General features: G+C 39.4%; 1 pseudogene; it reads right to left on the bottom strand.

Annotated features, from left to right (window-relative positions):
* Positions 1-844: 844 nt before the first annotated feature.
* On the bottom strand, positions 845-20,798 carry LOC131421904 (E3 ubiquitin-protein ligase RNF130-like; annotated as a pseudogene).
* Positions 20,799-21,171: the final 373 nt, after the last annotated feature.

The following is a 21,171-nucleotide window of genomic DNA, read 5'->3' as shown; positions in this document are numbered from 1 at the left end:
AGAGTCCATAGCATATTAATCATAGTCACTTTAAATTCCCAGTCTGATAATTCTAACATTCTTTCCATGTCTGGTTCTGATGCTTGCTCTATATATTCAAATTTTGTTTTTTCTTTTTGGTTTGCCTTGTAATTTTTTCTTCATAGCATGACATGATGTATCAGGTAAAATGAACTGCTATAAATAGGCCTCTTGTAATGTGGTAGACTGTGGGGAAAGGAAGCATTCTCTAGTCCTGTGATTTGGTGTCAGTCTTTTAGTAAGCCTATGCCTCTGGACTGTGAACTTCACAAGTGTTTGTGAGTTTTTTCTCCCCCCTTAGGTGGGAGAGGGTGGCTAGAGTTGGGCTGGAGTTGGGTATTTTCCTTTTCTCACATGGAAGGCTAGAGCTGACTGAAGTTGGGTGTGTTCCTTCCTTAGCTCAGTTAGGCTCTGATAATACTCCAGCAGGTTAGGCTCTGGTTAACTAGTTTCCCCCAAGGGCAGACCTTGTTAAGATGAACACAATGCTCTGTTATATTTTTTTTTTTTTTTTTTTTGTGAGGAGATCAGCCCTGTGCTAACATCCGCCAATCCTCCTCTTTTTTTGCTGAGGAAGATGGCCCTGGGCTAACATCTGTGCCCATCTTCCTCCACTTCTGTTATATTTTAAATGGTTTCTTTTCTCTTCCCCTGCTGGAAGCATGAGGGAATTTTTCTCTGATATTTACTATGAAAACCTGGTTGAGGTCCTGGACATAAAATAAATCTCACAAAATTTGGGGGCTCCTCTATGACTGGGTCCCCCTGGAGTAGTTTTTTTATTATTATTATTTTACTACAAAGCTTTGGCATTAGTAATTTTACGAAAAAATAAAATGCACTAAAAATAAATGCTGTCTGGCATGATTGGTAAATGATGGCCAAAAATAGGTTCTTTTTTCCTTCAAGGCAATCAGTCAGAAAGCAGTTCTTTTCTTCTTCAAAACCATTCTAGCTCACTAGCATTCACACTAAGCTGTGGCTCTGATGATCATGTAGCAGAGCGTGAGAGCACTGAGGAGGCCAAAACTGGCAATAATAAACCACTCTTTTGTTACTGCAATGTTGATCTCCCTCATTCTGAGAGTGAGCTCTGCATCCTGAGGAAGAGGCGAGATCCCCGAGTTAGAGAAGTTCGAAGCTGGAAGTGGCTCGAGGCCAAGGGAGTTGTCGCTGGTGAGGTCACCTATGGCTGATTTTCGGTTAACTGCTTGGGTTCTGGTGAGCCTTTCCATGTCAAATGCTACGTTATCAGTACATGGCAAATTTGGCACAATTCCTAGGGCCTTCAAAATATTAAGTTTGCACGTAGGACAGGTACAATGTTCACTAAGCCAGGGATCCACCAGGATTTGTGGAAAACACGCTTGCAGGGGAGAATCCTGACAACATCATTCTGCTTACAGCTCTCTATGCAGACTGCACAATGATCCAAGTCTGGGTCTGTTTCCTTATCGCCCTTTTTTACTGTTCTGGTTGTCAATTTGCTGATGGCTCTCTTTGCTGCATCTCCAAGACGACGCTGGTTCCTGTCGCGTGCATTTGTGTACCTGAGCTTCTGGATGAAGTAGAATATGAGCCATGCTGAAGAAATAATCATCAAAACAATAAAGGATATTGGTAACAAGACTAAAGAGCCTTGGCTGAAGTCTTTGGCGGCATTGGCGTTCCCACAGCTATTGTCATTTGTACAGAGATGTTTCTCTCCAGATAACTCAAAATATCCTTACCCCTCAACTCTGTAATCACGACAGCAGTAATATCTCCGGTGCCTGGATGAGTCCTGGTGACTGGCTCCTCTTTGGATTTATTATTGTAGATGACTACAGCAACCGCATTGTGGAAAGCAGCCCGTGACATTGTCTCTTTAAATGTGCAATTTCCCCTTGGCAGCAAAGCAATCCACTGTTTGACATTAGCAGGGACAGAGAACCGTGTTTGAGGATCACATCCCAGATGATCAGCACCTCCGTGGATGGGCAGCGGCGCCAGGACCTGGCCGCGGACCTCGGCCTTGGGCCAGTCGAGCCAGTAGCGCCAGCGGTTGATGCGGAACGAGAGCGGGGCGCCGCGGCCGGGCTCCTGCACCGTCCTGTCGATGAGCGCCGTGCAGCACTCCTGGCTCGTGCCGTCCGCGCGCCGGCCACAGGCTGCAGGTCAGCAGCGAGAGCGCGGGAGCCGGGCCGGGCCGCCTGCGCCGCGCTCCCCGTCCCTCCGGCCGCAGCCGCCGCTCGCTGCCCCGGCTGTAGGGCCAGCGCTGAGGGGCGGGGCGGGCGTCCCCCCGGAGTTTTTAACTCTCGGAGCGGTCCACACTGAGCCTCCGCGGTTGCTCAGCTACAGTTCAGGGTTTCCTACTCCAGCACTGGTTCCTCCAGCAGTTTCCGCTCGAGTCCACTCTGGTAAGCCGTGACCCCTGTATGCGCCTCTGTGTCTCCAGTCTTCAGGGCAGTGGTTTGCCCTGTGTTCTCACCTCTCTTAAGGATCCTAGCAGAGTTGATTTTTCAGTCCCTTGAGCTTTTTACTTGTTAGTATGGAGTAGCAACTTCCACTCTCCTTACATGCAGAATAGAAACCAGAAGTCTTGTTCTGTTTTTTTTTTTGCAAATTACCTTATGTGACACAAAAAGCATAAAATATTTACTACCTAGTCTTTTACAGAAATCGATTGCCTACATCTGCAGAGAATACCTATTCCTGTATTTATATGCTGTGAGCTAAAGATTAAAAATTTATATTTTCAAACCAGAATAATTCCCTATAATCCAGATTCATACCACTAACTCTCTTCTCAACATTTTTACCTGGATAATAAACAATAGTCCCTAGGACTTAAAAAATAAAACAGTTCCTTTAATTTAGTCCAGAGAGATTAGCTATTTACAGACCCTGGAGGTATGAGCAGAAAGGGGACTCTGGAAGTTGCACTGTACTTAGTGATACAGGAGTCCTACCAAGCCAGTGTGGAGAGACCAAACTGAACATCCCAAGGATTTTATTGACATGCCAGAAAGGCCACATATATGTGAAAAGCTACACTTTTCTAAGAGTAAGTGTTCCTCTAGACCCACTCTAATAAAATTCAAAAAAGCCTAGTGAATACCAAAGAGATAAGCTCAAAAATTAATTGCCTGCCAGAACAAAGCTCGATGCTTTCGGGAGGAAGATAGCAAAATTTACGCCTCAACAATGCAACACCCAGGATGATGTGTACAATAAAAAATTACTAAATGCATGAAGAATGAAGAAAATGTGACCCATTATGAAGAAAAAACATAGAAAATAAAGAAATGAAAGATCCAGCTATGTTCACAAAGAGTGCACTTCAAAAATCAAGGTACATATGGGTTGAAAGTAACAGGACTAAAAAGATATACCATGCCAATAGTGGCATAAGAAATCTGGAGGGGCTTTATTAATACCAGACAGAATAGACTTCAAGAGAAGGACTGATGCCAGAAATAAAAAGAAGCTTTTATAATGCCAAATGTTCATAAAGATAAAGAGTTTAATTGATCAAAAAGAACATTATTTGTTTATAAATATAATGCCAGAGCTACAAAATATGCAACTAAAACTTGACATGGATAAAGGGAGGAATAGCCAAAGCTACACTCAGAATTGCAAATTACAACACCTTTCTCTTAACAATTCATAGAAAATTTGAACAACATAGTAAAGGTGTATAAAATCTGAATAGGACTATCAACCAAATTGCTTTCTTAGCATTTGTAGATAACTGCAACCAACAACTGAAGAATACACAGTCTTTGTAAATGCACATGGAGCACTAATCCACCATATGGTGGATTATATAATGCTTTAATAAGTTTCAGAAATAAAAATCTTACAGAACGTATTCTGTAGCCAAATTAGAAATAAATTGGAAGTCAATATGAGAGATATGAAATTAATATTTTTTGGAAAATAACTTGTAAATAGCTCACAGATCAAATAAGGAAAAAAAGAGAAAACAAAATTTTGTAATCTCACTGATAGGGAAATATAAGATATCAAATTTATAAGATGCAGCTGATACAGTGCTTAAAGAGAGAGTCATACCATGAAATTTTATATTGGAAAATAAATGAATGGTCTGAAATTCTACTTTTAAATGCTATTTTTAAAAGGGCAAAATAGAATTTGCTGGGAAGATGGTGGCATAGGAGGACTCTGAGTTCACTTCCTCCCACAGACACAACAAATTTACAACTACTCTTGGAACAATTACTCCTGAGAGAGAACTGAAAACTGGATAAAAAGAATCCCCACAACAAGGGACAGTGCTGCCTGAAGTGGAAGAGGGGGAAATACCTGTCTGGAGAGAAAAAAGCCACGTTCCAGCCACGGTGCTTAATGGCTGGGAGCAAACCTAAAGTACGAAGTGTTCCCTGGAGGAGTGGGGAATCTGAGTGGGAGAGCATTGCCACAATAAGCAGCTTTTGGAGTCAGCACAACAGAGATGAGTGTCATAATATCTGGCTTTGCTGGCTATTAACAGCAACAGGGAATACCCAGAAAAGCTATCGAACATAAGGGAAAGGAAAGACTGGTCTTAAAGGGCCCACACACAAATTCACCCATTTCAGATAGCAACCTAAAATCACCAGAAAGAAAGGTGCACAGTCCTTTGGCAAAAAGAGACTCACTTGATAGGCTCTGGGTGCATCTTGACAAGAGATGAGACCTCCCTAGACTGGGACCACCTCCCCAGGGAGTGAGACACTGGCAGTAGCCATTATTGTGACCTAGTACAGGTGTGCTGACACAGACACTGGCAGATGCCATTGGAGTTCTTCCCCTGGCCTGTTAGCACAGGATTCTGCCCCACCCACTAGAGCACCAATTTAATCCAGCTCCAACAGGGCAGGTAGCCCACCATAGGGACTGGCCCCAAACAACAGCAAGCCCTTGGGCAACTTCTGGTCCCCCATAGGCAGGCTGTGTGGGACCTCTGCAGGGGGGGAGTGAGTCCACCTCTGAGGGGCAGGGTGTGTTCGAGGGGCAGGGCATGCTCAAGGGGCTGGCCTGTGTTAATGGAGTGTGTGGGGCATCTGCAGCAGGGTGAGTGGGTCTGCTTCAGGGGGTCAGAGCATGTGCGTGGGGCAGGACTGTATTGATGGGGGTGTGGTCCTGTGGGCAGTGGGACTTGTCAGCTGCTACAAACTCATGCTTCTCAAAAAGCCACATAGGGGATTGGCTTCACCTTCCAGTGCCTGAAACAGTTGTGTGCTGCTATGCCTGGGGCTGGCCCCACATATCTGCACTACTGAGAGAGCTGACAATAGCCTTGCAGGCTGGAGGCCTATAGCAATTGTAAGTCCCTGAGCCTAGCAACCAGCCATGCTGGGGGACTATTGCCTCAGAAAAACTGCAAAAGGAATGTGTTATTAGACATTGCAGCCAACTGTGTTGAGGCTCTCCATGCCTGATAAAGTGACTGAAGGGTCTATAGCAGCCACATGCAGCTGAGCATTACAACCAGCCAGCCAGGGGGACAGCCTCCCTGGGAACGTTCAGCAAGAACAACCCTGCCACAACAGAAAGACACTTGTAGCCCACACAGGGGACACTCCTGGAACATTTGGAGCTGGTGATGAGAGGAAAGCACACTGCTGGGCCTCATAAGGCATCTCTTACATAAAGCCAGCTCTCCAAGATTGGGAGATATAGCTGACCCACCTAATACATAGATATAAGCACAGAAAAAGAGGCAAAATGAGGAGACAAAGGAATATGTTCCAAATAAGGGAACAGAACAAATCCTCAGAAAAAGAACTAAATGAAATAGAGATAAACAATCTACCTGATAAAGAATACAAACTAATAGTCATATGGATGCTCACTGATCTTGAGAGAAGGTTGGAAGAATTCAGTGAGAAATTCAACAAAGAATTGGAAAATATAAAAAAGAATCCATGAGAAATGAATACAATACCGGAAATGAAAAATTCACTAGAGGGAATCAATAGCAGAGTAGATAATACAGAAGAACAGATCAGTGAGCTGGATGAAAGACTAGAGGAAATTCCCCAAGCTGAAAAGATAAAAGAATTAGAAAGAGTGAAGAGAGTGTAAGGGACTTCTGGGACAACATCAAGTGCACTAACATCCGTGTTATAGGTGTGCTAGGAGAAGAGAGAGACAAAGGGGCAGAGAATCTATGCAAAAAAATAATAGCTGAAAACTTTCACAACCTAAGGAAGGAAACAGGCATCTAGATAAAGGAAGCATAGAGAGCACCAAATAAGATAAACCCAAAGAGGTCCACACCAAGACACATTATAATTGGGCCGGCCCCATGGCTTAGCAGTTAAGTGCGCGTGCTCTGCTACTGGTGGCCCAGGTTCAGATCCCGGATGCGCACCAATGCACTGTTTCTCCGGCCACGCTGAGGCTGCATCCCACATACAGCAACTAGAAGGATGTGCAACTGTGACATACAACTATCTCCTGGGGCTTTGGGGGGGAAGAGAAGGAGGAGGATTGGCAATAGATTTTAGCTCAGAGGTGGTCTTCCTCAGCAAAAAGAGGAGGATTAGCATGGATGTCACCTCAGGGCTGATCTTCCTCACAAAAAAAAAAAAAGACACATTATAATTAAAATGTCCAGAATTAAAGATAAAGAGAGAATCCTAAAAGCTGCAAGAGAAAGGCAACAAGTTACATACAAAGGAAACCCCATAAGGCTATCAGCTGACTTCTCAGCAGAAACCTTACAGGCTAGAAAGTAGTGGCACAATATATTTAAAGTGTTGAAAGGAAAAAACTTACAGCCAAGAATACTCTACCCAGCAAGGTTATCATTCAGAATGGAAGGAGAGATAAAGAATTTTCCAGACAAGCAAAAACTGAAGGATTTTACAGCAATAAACCAGTCTTACAAGAAATGCTAAAGGGACTTATTTAAGTGTAAAAGAAAAGACCACAAATAGGAATAAGAAAATTACCAAAAAAAAAAAAAAAGCAATAAAATCACTGATAAAGGCAAATATACAGTAAAGGTGGCAGAGCAACCACCTGTGAAGCTAATATGAAGGTCAAAAGACAAAAATATTAAAATTATCTATTTCCATGATGAGAGGGTAATGGATACACATGCACAAAAAAGATGTTAAATGTGATATCAAAAACATAAAATGTGAGAGGAGAGGAGGAAAAGGGTAGAGCTTTTAGCAAGAGGTCAAACTTAAGACACCATCAACTTAATATAGGTTGTGATATATGTACGTTATTATATATGAACCTCATGGTAATCACAAACCAGAAACCTATAATAAATACACAAAAAATTAAGAGAAAGGAAACCAAACATAATACTAAAGAAAGCCATCAAACCACAAGGGAAGAGAGCAAGAAAAGAAGAAATGAACAGAGAAGAACTACTAAAACACCTAGAAAAAAATAACAAAAAGTAACACTTATCAATAGCTACTTTAAATGTCAATGGACTAAATGCTCCAATAAAAGTACATAGGGTGGCTGATTGGATTAAAAAAACAAGACCCATATATATGCTGCATACAAGAGACATACTTCAGACCTAAAGACACTCACAAACTGAAAGTGAAGGGATGGAAAAAGACACTTCATTTAAATAACAATGAAAAGAAAGCTGGAGTAGCAATACTTACATCAGAGAAAATAGACTTTAAAATAAAAACTGTAACAAGAGACAAAGAAGGGCATTACATAATGATCAAGGGAACAATCCAACAAGAGGATATAACACTTGTAAATATCTATGCACCCAATGTAGGTGCACCTAAATATATAAAGCAATTATTAACAGACATAAAAGGAGAAATAGACAGTAACACAATAATAGTAGGAGACTTTAACACTTCACTTACACCAATAGATAGATCACCCAAACAGAAGACCAATAAGGAAACATTGGCCTTAAATGACACATTAGACCAGATGGTCTTAGTAGGTGTACACAGAATGTTCCATCCAAAAACCACAGAATACACATTCTTTTTGAATGCACATAGAACATTCTCCAGGATAGATAACATATTAGGCCACAAAACAAGTCTCAATAAATTTAAGAAGACTGAAATAATACCAAGTATCTTTTCTGACCATGATGGTATGAAACTAGAAATCAACTATAGGAGGAAAATTAGAAAAGCCACAAATATGTGGAGATTAAACAAAATGCTACTGAACAACAATTGGGTCAGTGACGAAATCAGAGAAATAAAAAATACCTGGAGACAAATGAAAATGAAAACACGACAAGCCAAAATTTATGGGACACAGCAAAAGCAATTCTAAGAAGGAAGTTTGTAGGAAAACAGACCTACATCAACAAACAAGAAAAATTTCAAATAAACAATCTAACAATGCACCTAAAGGAACTGGAAAAAGAAGAACAAACAAAGCCCAAAATGAGTAGAAGGAAGGAAATAATAAAAATCAGAGCAGAAATAAATGAAATAGAGACTAAAAAAAAAAAGAAAAAATTAATGAAACTAAAAGCTGGTTCTTTGAAAAGATAAATGAAATTGACAAAGCTTTAGCTAAACTCACCAAGAAAAAAGAGAGAAGCCTCAAATAAAATAAGAAATGAAAGAGGGTAAATTAAAACAGACACCTCAGAAATACAAAAGATTATAAGAGAATACTATGAAAATCTATATGCCAACAAATTGGATAATCTGGAAGAAATGGATAAATTCTTAGAATCATACAAACTTCCAATACTAAATCAAGAAGAAACAGAGAATTTGAATAGACCAATCTCCAGTAAGGAGATCGAAACCGTAATCAAAAACCTCACAAAAAAATAAAAGCACAGGACCAGACGGCTTCCCTGGTAGATTTCACCAGAATTCTACCAGATGGTCAAAGAATACTTAATACCTATCCTTCTCAAACTCTTCCAAAAAATTGAAGAGGAGGGGAAGCTTCCTAACTCACTCAACGAGGCCAACATTACCCTGATACCAAAAACAGACAAGGACAACACAAAAAAAGAAAATTACAAGCCAACATCACTGATGAACATCGATACAAAAATCCTCAACAAAATACTAACAAATTGAATACAGCAGTACATTAAAAAGATCATACACCATGATCAAGTGGTATTTATTCCTGTGGTGCAAGAATGGTTCAACATCCACAAGTTAATCAACGTGATATACCACATTAACAAAATGAAGAGAAATCACATGATCATCTCAACAGATGCAGAGAACCCATTTGACAAGATTCGGCATCCATTTATGATACAAACTCTGAATAAAATGAGTATAGAAGGAAAGAACCTCAAAATAATAAAGGCCATGTATGACAAACCCACAGCTAATATTATACTCAATGGTGAAAAACTGAAAGCAGGAACAGGACAAGGATGCCCACTTTCACTACTCTTATTTAACATAATATTGGGAGGCCTAGCCAGAGCAATCAGGCAAGAAAAAGAAATAAAAGGGATCCAAATTGGAAAGGAAGAAGTGAAACTGTCACTATTTGCAGGTGACATGATTTTATATATAGAAAACCCTAAGGAATACACGAAAAAACTTTTAGAAATAATAAATGAATACGGTAAAGTTGCAGGATACAAAATCAACACACAAAAATCAGTTGCATTTCTATACATTAACAATGAAGTGGCAGAAAGAGAAATTAAGAATACAATCCCATTTACAATTGCAACAAAAAGGAATAAAATACCTAGGAATAAACTTAACCAAAGAATTGAAAGACCTCTATGCTAAAACTATAAAACATTGTTGAAAGAAATTGAAGAAGACACAAAGAAATGGAAAGATACTCCATGCTCTTGGGTTGGAAGAATTAACATAGTTAAGATGTCCATTCTTTCTAAATCAATATACAGATTCAATACAATCCCTATCAAAGTTCCAGTGACATATTTCATGGAAATAGAACAAAGAATCCTAAAATTTATATGGAACAACAAAAGACCCCGAAAAGCCAAAGGAATCTTGAGAAAAAAGAACAAAGCTGGAGGTATCACACTCCCTGATTTCAAAATATACTACAAAGATGTGCTAAACAAAACAGCATGGTAGTGGCACAAAAACAGACACGTAGATCAATGGAACAGAATTGAGAGCCCAGAAATAAACCCACACATCTATGAACAGCTAATTTTTGACAAGGGAGCCAAGAACATACAATGGAGAAAGGAAAGTCTCTTTGATAAACGGTGTCGGGAAAACTGGACAGCCACATGCTAAAGAATGAAAGGAGACCATTATCTTACACCATACACAAAAATTAACTCAAAATGGATTAAAGACTTGAATGTAAGACCTGAAACCATGAAACTTCTAGAAGAAAACATAGGCAGTACACTCTTTGACATCAGTCTTAGCAACATATTTTCAAGTACATGTCTGTCCAGGCAAGAGAAACAATAGAAAAACTAAACAAATGGGACTACATCAAACTAAAAAGCTTCTGCACAGAAAAGGAAACCATCAACAAAATGAAAAGACAACCTAACAATTGGGAGAAGATATTTGCAATCCATATATCTCATAAGGGGTTAATCTCCAAAATATATAAAGAACTCATACATCTCAACAACAAAAAAAAACTAACAACCAAATTAAAAAATGGGCAGAGGGTCTGAACAGACTTTTCTCCAAAGACGATATACAGATGGCCAACAGGCACATGAAAAGATGTTCAACATCACTAATCATTAGGGAAATGCAAATCAAAACTACAATGAGACATCACCCCCTCATGCCCGTCAGAATGGCTATAATAAACAAGACAAGAAATAACACGTGTTGGAGATGATGTGGAGAGAAGAGAACTCTCATACACTACTGGTGGGAATGCAAACTGGTGCAGCCACTATGGAAAACAGTATGGAAATTCCTCAAAAAATTAAGGCTAGAACTACCATACGATCCAGCTGTTCTACTGCTGGGTATTTATCCAAAGATCATGAAAACACGAATGTGTAAAGATATATGCACCTCTATGTTCATTGTGGCATTATTCACAATAGCCTAGACTTGGAAACAACCTAAGTGCCCTAAGGGACAAATGGATAATGATGATGTATTATATGTACACAATGAAATACTACTCAGCCATAAAATAAAAGATGAAATCTTGCCATTTGTGACAACATGGATAGACCTTGGGGATATTATGCTAAGTGAAATATGTCAGAGGGAGAAAGTCAAATACTATACGATCTCACTCATAAATGGAAGATAAAAACAACAACAACAAACACATAGATACAGAGATTAGATTGGTGGTTACCAGTAGGGAAAAGGGGAGGGAGGAAGGCAAAAAGGGTGACTAGGCACATGTGTGAGGTGATGGATTGTAATTAGTCTTTGGGTAGTGAACATGATGTACTCTACACAGAAATCAAAATATAATGATGTACCTCTGAAATTTATATAATGTTCCAAACCAATGTCATCTCAATAAAAAATTAAATAAATAAATAAAATAAAAGTATGAGAGTGTAAAGACATATATAGATGGATTTTTGTATTATAAGCTATATTGAAAAATTGGCAACAATCTAAATATCCATAAAAGAATGGCTGAATAAACTACAATGTAACCATACAATTGAATATTAGGCAGCCAATTAAAAAAAGGCAGATCTACATATTGATTGTTGGTGTAAAAAGGAAATTGCACATCAATAGATACAGAATGATTACATTCTTGAAGATATAGATGTAGCTACTTCTCTATACAGATTTCTTGCTTATATTTAAGAAAAGGTCCTAAAGAAACTTAATTAAAGTCACTTTAAGGAAGATGAAATTTGATGGGTGGGTGATAAGGAACATTCATTTGACAAGTTCAGATAATTTTTTTAGAGTAGCGGAATTACAAATGACTCTTCTTTTGTTGTTTTCTAGCATTTTTCTGAAATAGAGAGAGAATAATTGCTGGAGCCAGGTCCTGGAGGAGCCTGGAGAGGAAGGAATCAAGGGCAAAAATGGAAGGATCCACTTCGACACGACAGACACCTGATTCTCTGGAAGTGCAGGAAAAGGGCAAGAATTGATGGGATATAGACCAGTTGGAGTGCAGGCTGTAGGGGTGCTAGAGCTGGGTGGTGAGACAGCTTGCCTGATGTCCCCAGTTTCTCAATAAGGATGAGATGGGGCCCAGGCTTGAGGACAGTGGTCAAGGTTTGGAATAGTCAACTAGGGAAAGAGGCAGGATGCTCACCAAGGACGAGGGAGGAGGAGTGGCCTCATGAAGTTTCTGTTATTGAGGCCTAGAAGTAGCAGCCTAACTGCAACGCAGGCTGGGAATGTGGTCTCGCTTGCTGGCCAGAAAGAGGAGAGTGGATTTTGGTGGACTGCCATCAGTCTCTGTGACACTGACTATCTTAGATTTTCTCTGTAACCTAGATTGCTTTTCCCATCCTCTCACACATCTATATTCTATTTGACACTCATCCATACTCAATTTTAACAAGTTTCTTTATTTATGAAGACATCATAGAATTATTGAAGCTGAATAGAACCTTAGAAATATTATCTTCCAATTTTCTCATTTTGTGGATGGGAAAATGGAGAATCAGAGAGATAAATGATTTTCTAGGGTAGCACAGCTTATAAATGGTGGAGTTGGACTGACCCAAGCCAGTGCAGTTTCCCCGATGCCACTCATCTCTTCTATAACCATGATTAAAAGGAAAGGGACACTATGTCTGTGATCATTACAGATAGTTGTTGCGAGATTAAAGACAAGACTTGTGCTTTGGAAATTAAACATTGTATCTATTAAACAAAAATTACTCCTGTTGAAGGGGATGGCATGATATAAATACATATTGCAATTAATTTTACATGAAATGCATTAAATAAGTAAGCACAGATAAGTAATTTGAATTCAGATATATTTGCAATACCAGGAGCGTCTACGACTCCTAAAATTTGCACCACATTCAAGAACTGCAAAACTCTATCCAAGGCTATGCCATGCCTCGGGAAGGATTACAGTGCCCTCTGCAGCTTCAGCAGAAATAAACACAGTTTGGGAGGGGTGGGAAATAATGGAAAACTCAACATGGAAGTGCATGTAATTAACACACCTCAGAAATTCACTTTACCTTCTTGAATTGAATGAAGATATTTATGTAAAGATCACATTTTAAACAAAGTACACTACAGCATGTATAGCAGGTACCTATTTACGTAATAATATATGCAATATAGAAAAAGATACATATATGTGCATATCTACAGATTAACTTGAGGATAACACTCTAGGAAATGGCACAGTTGCCTTTGGAGAGACAAACTGGCACCCAGGGGATCAGATGTGGGAAGATCTATTTTTCATTGTGCTTCTTCTTATACTACTTAAATTTTTTATCACTTGCATGTATTAATCTTTCAGGTAAGAAAAAGGTTAATAAAATTTTTAATTACCATTTAGAACAATGGTATGCATACAAATTTTAAGCCTCCCTCTCCAGAAGTTCCATAATTTAAGTTCTTTAATCTGTTAAAAACAAGACAACAGGCCCAAAATGGAATCGCTTATGCTAAGCACCATGTCACCAAACCAAGACTTAACTTACTAACAGTTTCAGCCCTTCCAGAAATGGAATCTTAAACCAATCAGGGATCACCTAATCAGCAGTAGTTTGGTAATCTGTCTGATAGACCCTTGCCATCCTCTAAAAGAAAGTAACTTTTCAATAACTAATTTGCTATTTTGTCTAGTATAACTTCCTTGTCCCCACTCCCTTCTGCCTATAGAAGTCTTTCATCATGTACAGCTCCTCAGGGCTCCTGTCTGTCTGCTACGTTGGATGCTGCCGAACTCAAATCTATTCTTGCTCAAATAAACTCTTAAAATTTTTAATTATGCCTCAGTTTATCTTTCGACAGTTCTGGTGTTAGATGAGGGAACTGAGGGAGACCCCTGAAGGCCCCCAAGAGCAACGAACAAACAGGCGGGTACCTGTTCAGTCCCTTGAGTTCACTGCTTTCTTGCTCCTCTGGAGGTGGTCCCTCTGGGATCCTAGCTCCACGGCTTTTGCATAATGAGATTTCAAACTTTATTTGAGCATTTGTTTTTCCAGACTGGGTCTGAAAACTGCCTGGATTCAGATTGGGTCTGACTTAAAAACTGGACTGGGTCTGGAGTTGGACTGGGTCTGAGCTAAGCTGGACTGGGTCCAGTGTGAGGCCTTGGGTGAATAAAATTTTGTTTTAAGGCCGAGCAAGTAGGTTAACCTCACCAAAGATAATCTGAAATTACAGTCGCCACAGTGGAGCACTTTTAACCTAGCTAAGCTTATCCATTTAGGAGGTGCCCTAGAGAAAAAGGGGTCTCAGCCAAGCACTCACCATAAAGAGAAGAGGGAAAATTATTTTTGCCCCTCTACAGCGTCTGGTGACCAGGATGAGACCTGCTGGGATACCCTACTCACTCCAGAGCCTGCAGACAGGATCCAGGAAAACTGGTGGAAGCTGGCAAGGGGTGAGAATTCTTATCAAAGTCAGCTCTCCCAGATCTCTATATGTGGTGCCTGGTCAAGAGAGGAATGTAAAATTTCACATTGTTCCTTCTCTTCCAAATTCAGATTGACAGGAAAAAACATCTGTAAGAATTAGATCTTTGAATTTTGACTCATGAATTTGTTTTCAGGTACCCATTGGTTGTTGATCCTTTCCCTCTTAGGGATGTCTATCATCTTCTTGTTTGTCTCCTTTTGTGTTCTAAGAACTTGGCTTGGCAACTATCAGGTTGGGGGCCCCAAAAATAAGGCAAGACAGAAACGTTGGTTACACCTCATTTGTGACTAGATATGGCTGGGCAGAAATGTGGGTTGTACTCCATTTGGGGCTGGGGTCCTACCCACTGTTGCCAGCTCCCAGGGGAATTATTTAAGTATTTCTTTCTTTTCATTCTCTTTGAGAGTGGCTCTGGATCTTGGGAGGGTAGTATCTTTTGTAACCTCTTTGGGGTTGCCTCTTGTGTCCATGGAGTTGTTCAATACTGCCAGGAATATTTACTGTTTGACCTGGCTGAAATCTGACAAGATATTCAAAAGGATTTTTAAAGTAGCTCTATGGTCAAAAGTTGGCTAAGTCAGAAGCTTATATTCAGAGCCTGATAGAAAAAAAATTTTTAGGCCTACTCCCCTAAGCAAGAACGAAGCTATATACCCAGAGGGAAAGAAAAACATTCTGAAAGTTTTGTGGAAGGATTTGCTAAAACATTCCAAAGACACACAGCTCTAACTCTAGAACAATAGGAATCTTTTGATTTCCATCTTAGTTGAAGATCTTCTCCCTGATATAAAGAAGCAAACTGAGGATAATGTGGTTGGTGGGTGGGGCAGCTCCTTGATATTATTCTGGTTGCAATTTAATTCTTTGAGAAATTAAAAACAATCATACTTGTCTTACAAATTGAGTCTTTACAAGAATGGGAGTGTGGGTCTAGACACAACTCAAAGCCCATCCATCCTTTTAACAATCCCAAAACCTCTCTATTCATCTCAAAAGCCTTGCAGCTATTGTAAAGGATCTGGACTTAGAAAACAAAAGTCTTTCCAGGTGGAGCTTGCATCCTTCCCTGTGCCTTTTGAGGTGTAAGTGCTCTACCTAGTCTTCTCCAGGAACCAGGACCATTCTTATCAGAAGGAGAAGAAAAGAAAAGGTTATTTTGAAAACTAGGCTTATGAAAAATCTTAAAAATCTCTTCCACAGATATTGGTAAAAAGCTTTAGCCATCTGAGCAGTTAACTTATTCCATCTGCCAGAAACACAACTTGAATGCAACTCTTCTTTTAAAAAATAGTGAATCTTGGGCCAGCCCCGTGGCTTAGCGGTTAAGTGCTCGCTCTCTGCTGCTGGGGCCCGGGTTCTCATCCCGGGCGCGCACTGACACACCACTTCTCCAGCCATGCTGAGGCGGTGTCCCACATACAGCAGCTAGAAGGCTGTGCAACTATGACATACAACTATCTACTGGGGCTTTGGGGGGAAAAAAAAAAGGAGGAGGATTGGCAATAGATGTTAGCACAGAGCCAGTCTTCCTCAGCAAAAAGTGGAGGATTAGCATGGATGTTAGCTCAGGACTGATCTTCCTCACAAAAAAATAAATAAATAAAATAAAAAATAGTGAATCTTGCATTACGATACCTGTGTCATGCCTAAAATTTTAAAATAAAAGCTATAAGATCTCTGTTTGCATCTGTTTGTGTGTTTATGTGCATCTATGTATGTTATGTTTTAAATGTGTAATTTTTTCCTACCTCCAGATGGTATTGCCAAAATTAATTTGTAAAGACCTCTATTTAATTGGCTTAAAGACAAACAGGAGTTTATATAAATCAGGTATACTCTCAAAAATATAGAAACTAACCCAAATTTTTTTCAAGTTCATGTGATATAGAATAATCTCCAGTAAATAAAAGTTAAAGTTTTTTGCTTTAATTAAAACAGGCATGTCTTGTGAGTTATCAGCATTAAATATAAAACTTTTATTCTGCCTAGGTTTACTAAAAGTCCAATAAGTTCATGTTACCTCTGTTACAGAACTTGTTAGCAAGAAAGATATCTGAAGATGATGATTAGCTGTTTAATATCTTGTGAAATTTTCATGACTAATCTAAACATAATTGTTAAGAACAAGTGAATTAAATAGATGTAAGTAAGATAAAAGTTTATAAGTGAAATTTTCAACAATAATTATGCTTTATGGTATATCTATTTAAAAATAGTTTCCAAAATCTTTTCGGTAACTTGAAACCTTAAAGTTATACTGAAATAAGTTAAACAGTGGGTATTAATTGAATGTCTAAATCATTTACAAATAAAATAAAATACTGAAACATTAATTACTGAACATAGGATTATCCACTTTTGGCTTCCCTTTACAGAGGAACTACAGATATTTGGGTCTATTAGCAATCTTGTTTTGTGCCATATTCAAAAAATTATTATGAGGAAGAATAGACTCCTAGAAATTATAAAATGTATTTGTATATTTGCCAATCCACAGCATGCTAGTGTAACAGGCCACAATTGCTCACTTCTTAGTTATCACTAGGAATAAAAGACTCTAAGGGTTAACAATTCTAACCAATATATGTAATTAAAACTATTTAGAAATAATAAGAGCAAAAGAAAACAATGTGTATGAAAAGTAAGTAAGGAAAGTAAAATGACTGATGGTACCAGAATGAGAAAGAGGAAAAAGCATAGGACAAAATCTGAATGGATATCAAAAGTTGCAGTTTGTGGAATAGGAATCTTGGGAAAAGAATTTTATGTGTTTGGAATAGATTTATTTAGGTTTTTAAACAATGAATTTTAATATCAAAACTACACTGGTGCAAAATGAGAATTTGATTTCTCTCTGTTAAAAGGACAAAGGTTTCTTAGACTATGGTCTGCTCTTGATAAGATATTGTGAAAGTTTCTTTTTTGTTTTTTGGGTTTATTTTACCTTTTGGGTAAATCTGGTGGCCCGAGTTCAGATCCCTGGCGTGCACCGATGCACCACTTGTCACGCCATGCTGTGGCGGCGTCCCATATAAGGTAGAGGAAGATGCGCACAGATGTTAGCCCAGGGCCAGTCTTCCTCAGCAAAAAGAGAAATGTTGGCATGGATGTTAGCTCAGAGCTGATCTTCCTCACACACAAAAAAAAAATCTTTCTAGGTGCAGGGAATAAGGAGTAAACAAAAACTATGTCTCTAACTTCATTGAGATGACACTCTAGTGCGAGGAGATAGATAATATATACACAAATTAATACACAGATATGATGCCTGAAAATCATAATATTTTAAAAGAAGAAGAGTAAAGAAACCGAGGTAGCAGGCAAGAGAGTTGCTATTTTATACAGAGTTCTGAGAAGGTGACATCTGAGTAGATACCAGAATTGAATGGAAGAAGAAAAACATGGATAGCTTGGGTAAGGGCCTAACAAGCAAAGAACAGCCAGTGCAAGGACTTTAATTAAGAGGGAGTCTGTGAGACCAGCCCCGATGGCCTAGTCATTAAATTTCAGTGCACTCTTCTTCAGGAGCCCATGTTCAGTTCCCAGGCATGGAACAACACCACTCATCTGTCAGTGGCTGAGGCTCACATAAATAAAGAGGAAGATTGACTATAGATGTTAGCTTGGGGCGAATCTTCCTCAGCAAAAAAAAAAAAAAAAAAAAAGAGACAGACAAAGAGCATGTCTAGTATTCAAGAAACTGCCCAGAGGCCAGTGTGGCTCAAATGGAGAGAGCAAAAGGGAGAGCAGGTGTAAGGCCAGAGGGTAACAAGGGGCAGGGTCCTGTAAGGCTGGGGAGACAGTGAGACTGTGGGTTTATTCTGAGAAGAATCGGGATGAGTGGCCATGGGGATCTTGAGAGAGGATTAACGTGACCTAACTTGCATTGTTAAAGGATCGCTCAAATTGCTGTGTTGAGAATAGACTGGTAGTAGGTTTGGGCAAAGGTAGAAACATAGAGATGAGTTCAGTGAGAGATGATGCTGTTTTGGATCAGATGAACAGCAGAATTTGTGATAACTGGTCATATTCTAGAATATTCTCAAGGTAGCTCCAACAGAATTCTCAGGCACATTGAATGTCAACTTTGAGAGAAAGAAGTCAAGCACCAGGACTCCATCGTTTGTGGCCTGGGTAACTAGAAGAGTGGACTTGCCATCAACTGAGATGTGGAAAACTGTGGATTAAGCAGGTTTTGACGGGAAGATCATGAATTTGGTATCAGATATTTTAAGTTTGCAGTATCTATTAGATATCCAAGATGGGAGAAACTAAGATATGTGTTTGCTGATGAGAATGGCTTAATTAAGCAGGGGAAATGACAATGCAAGACAGAGAAGAGTATGCAGGAAGGGGTAGGATCTGGTGCACAGGTGGGGATATTGTCAGAGTGGAAGATGGTTGTTCATCTCATTACAAACTGGAAGACGAAGGAAATGGGCACAGACAAGGAGGTGGGTAAACATGTTGACAGGAGTCAGTGCCAAGTTTCTTCAGCTGCTTCTACTTTCATAGTGAAATAGAAAGGAAAATCTTGTTTGAAGGAATTAGTGAATCCCTTTTTACTCCCTTTCTTAAAATCTTGCATAGGCTTCTCCTCACTATTAGAATAACATCCAAACATTTCATCATAGCCCAGAAGGCCCCACAGAACCTGGCCCCACCTACCTCTCTCCATTGCCCAAAATGCTCTAGCTGCAGCAGCCTTCCTTCTGTGCCTCAGACACGTGGCAAACATATGAGCCTTGGGTTCTTTGACTTACTTGTCCCTCTGTCTGGTAAGCCCACTCTCCTAACTCCCAAGTCTGGCTAATTCTTATCATATAGGTCTCACCTCAAAGGGCCCCTCTCTCAGCCTTTCTTGAACACCCCATCTAAAGTGGCGCCTCCTCTCATTGTAAGTTATTTTACTTACATGTTTATTCTGTATTGTCTGCCTCTTCCCACAAGAATGTGTTTCATAAGAAACTAGCACCCCCACCCCCACCTTATCACTCTCTCCTCTGATCTGGCTTTAATCCCCTTCTCACCACCACCTAATAGCAGTAGAGATAGAGACAGAGATAGAGATAGAGATAGGAATAGAGAGAGAGATTTGTGCACTATCCATCCCCTCATAGCTCTATGAGAGCAGCTGCTTTTCTATTCCAGTCACTGCGTGCCTCCTGAGCCTAAAACCACATCTGGCACATGGTAGGTGCTCAGTGAATACTTCTTGATGAACACAATTGGAAAATTAAATGAAAAAATGCATGTAGAGCATATAACAGAGGGCCTAGCACATAGTAAATCTTCAGTAAATGTTAGCTGCTATGATGACAACATAGACGACCATGGCAACAACCATGAGCACAGCAGTGGAAGGCTGACCCTCCTCTGTGCTCGTGAACCAATCCCTTTTGTGTTGTCAGAGACTTTCTTTCATTAATTACATGTCCCTTCTTCCTCTCCACAAGCTCCTCCCCTACAGCTAAATATGTGCAATGTTTGCCTACTATCTTTAAAACATCAGTTAAAACACACTTTCCTTAACTCCATATTTTATTAGATACAGCCAAGTATTTTCAGAGTTGAGCCACAAAAACTGTAGTCTATACTAGCTCACAGCTTATTAACCAAAACACACCTTGAACGAGCAAACTCATCTCATTTATTGTTTTTTTCCTATTAACTAGTTTCTTTAAGTTGAATGAAACTACTTATTTGCATGGTTAAAAAACTGACGATTATAAAATAGCATACAGTAGTCCTCCCTTATCCGTGAGGGATACGTTCCAATACCCCTAGTGGATGCCTGAAATCGCGGATAGTACCAAACCCTATATATACTATGATTTTTCCTATACCTACGTACGTATGATAAAGTTTAATTTACAAATTAGGCACAGGAAGAGATTAACAACAATAATTAATAATAAAATAGAACAATTATAACAATATACTGTAATAAAAGTTCCTATTGATCTCAGCCACCTCAGCACATGATTTTTTTTCTTTCCTTACTAAGTAAAAAATTTTCACTTAAATGAAGCACTTTATGGCTTCTCTTTGGCATATCCGAATTGTCAGCATCACCACTTTTGTGCTTTTTTGCTGTTATTAAGTACAATAAGGGTGACTTGAACACCAGCACTGCAATACCAACAGTCGATCTGATAACCAAGATTGCTAATGTGCCTAATAGGTGGTAGTGGATACAGCGTGGATCCGCTGGACAAAGGAATGATTCACGTCCAGGCCAGGACAGAGCAGGACGGCTCGAGATTTCATCACGACACTCAGAGTGGAATACAATTTAAAACTCATGAATTATTTTCCATTTAATATTTTCAGTTTGCAGGTGACCTCAGGTAACTGAGATCACAGAAAGCAAAACCACAGAAAAGGGGGGACTACTGTACAATGAAAGGTTGATCCATTATCTAACTCAGTCCTTCCTCACCAAAGAAGCTAGGCATATTCCGTGTATCTTTCCAAAATCATGTATGCATATCGAGACATACAAATATCCTTTGAAAATATCAAATAGGACCATACCGGGCGTACAATTCTGCACCTTAGCTTTCTTTCAGCTAATGAAACATCTGGGATGGCTTTCTAAAGTACACATAAAAAGCTATATCATTCTTTTTACTGGCTACAT

The sequence above is a fragment of the Diceros bicornis genome, chromosome 25 (assembly GCF_020826845.1).
Source record: "Diceros bicornis minor isolate mBicDic1 chromosome 25, mDicBic1.mat.cur, whole genome shotgun sequence".
Taxonomy (NCBI): Eukaryota; Metazoa; Chordata; class Mammalia; order Perissodactyla; family Rhinocerotidae; genus Diceros; species Diceros bicornis.
Note: the sequence above shows the minus strand (reverse complement) of the source record. Positions and strands in the feature narration are given on the sequence as shown.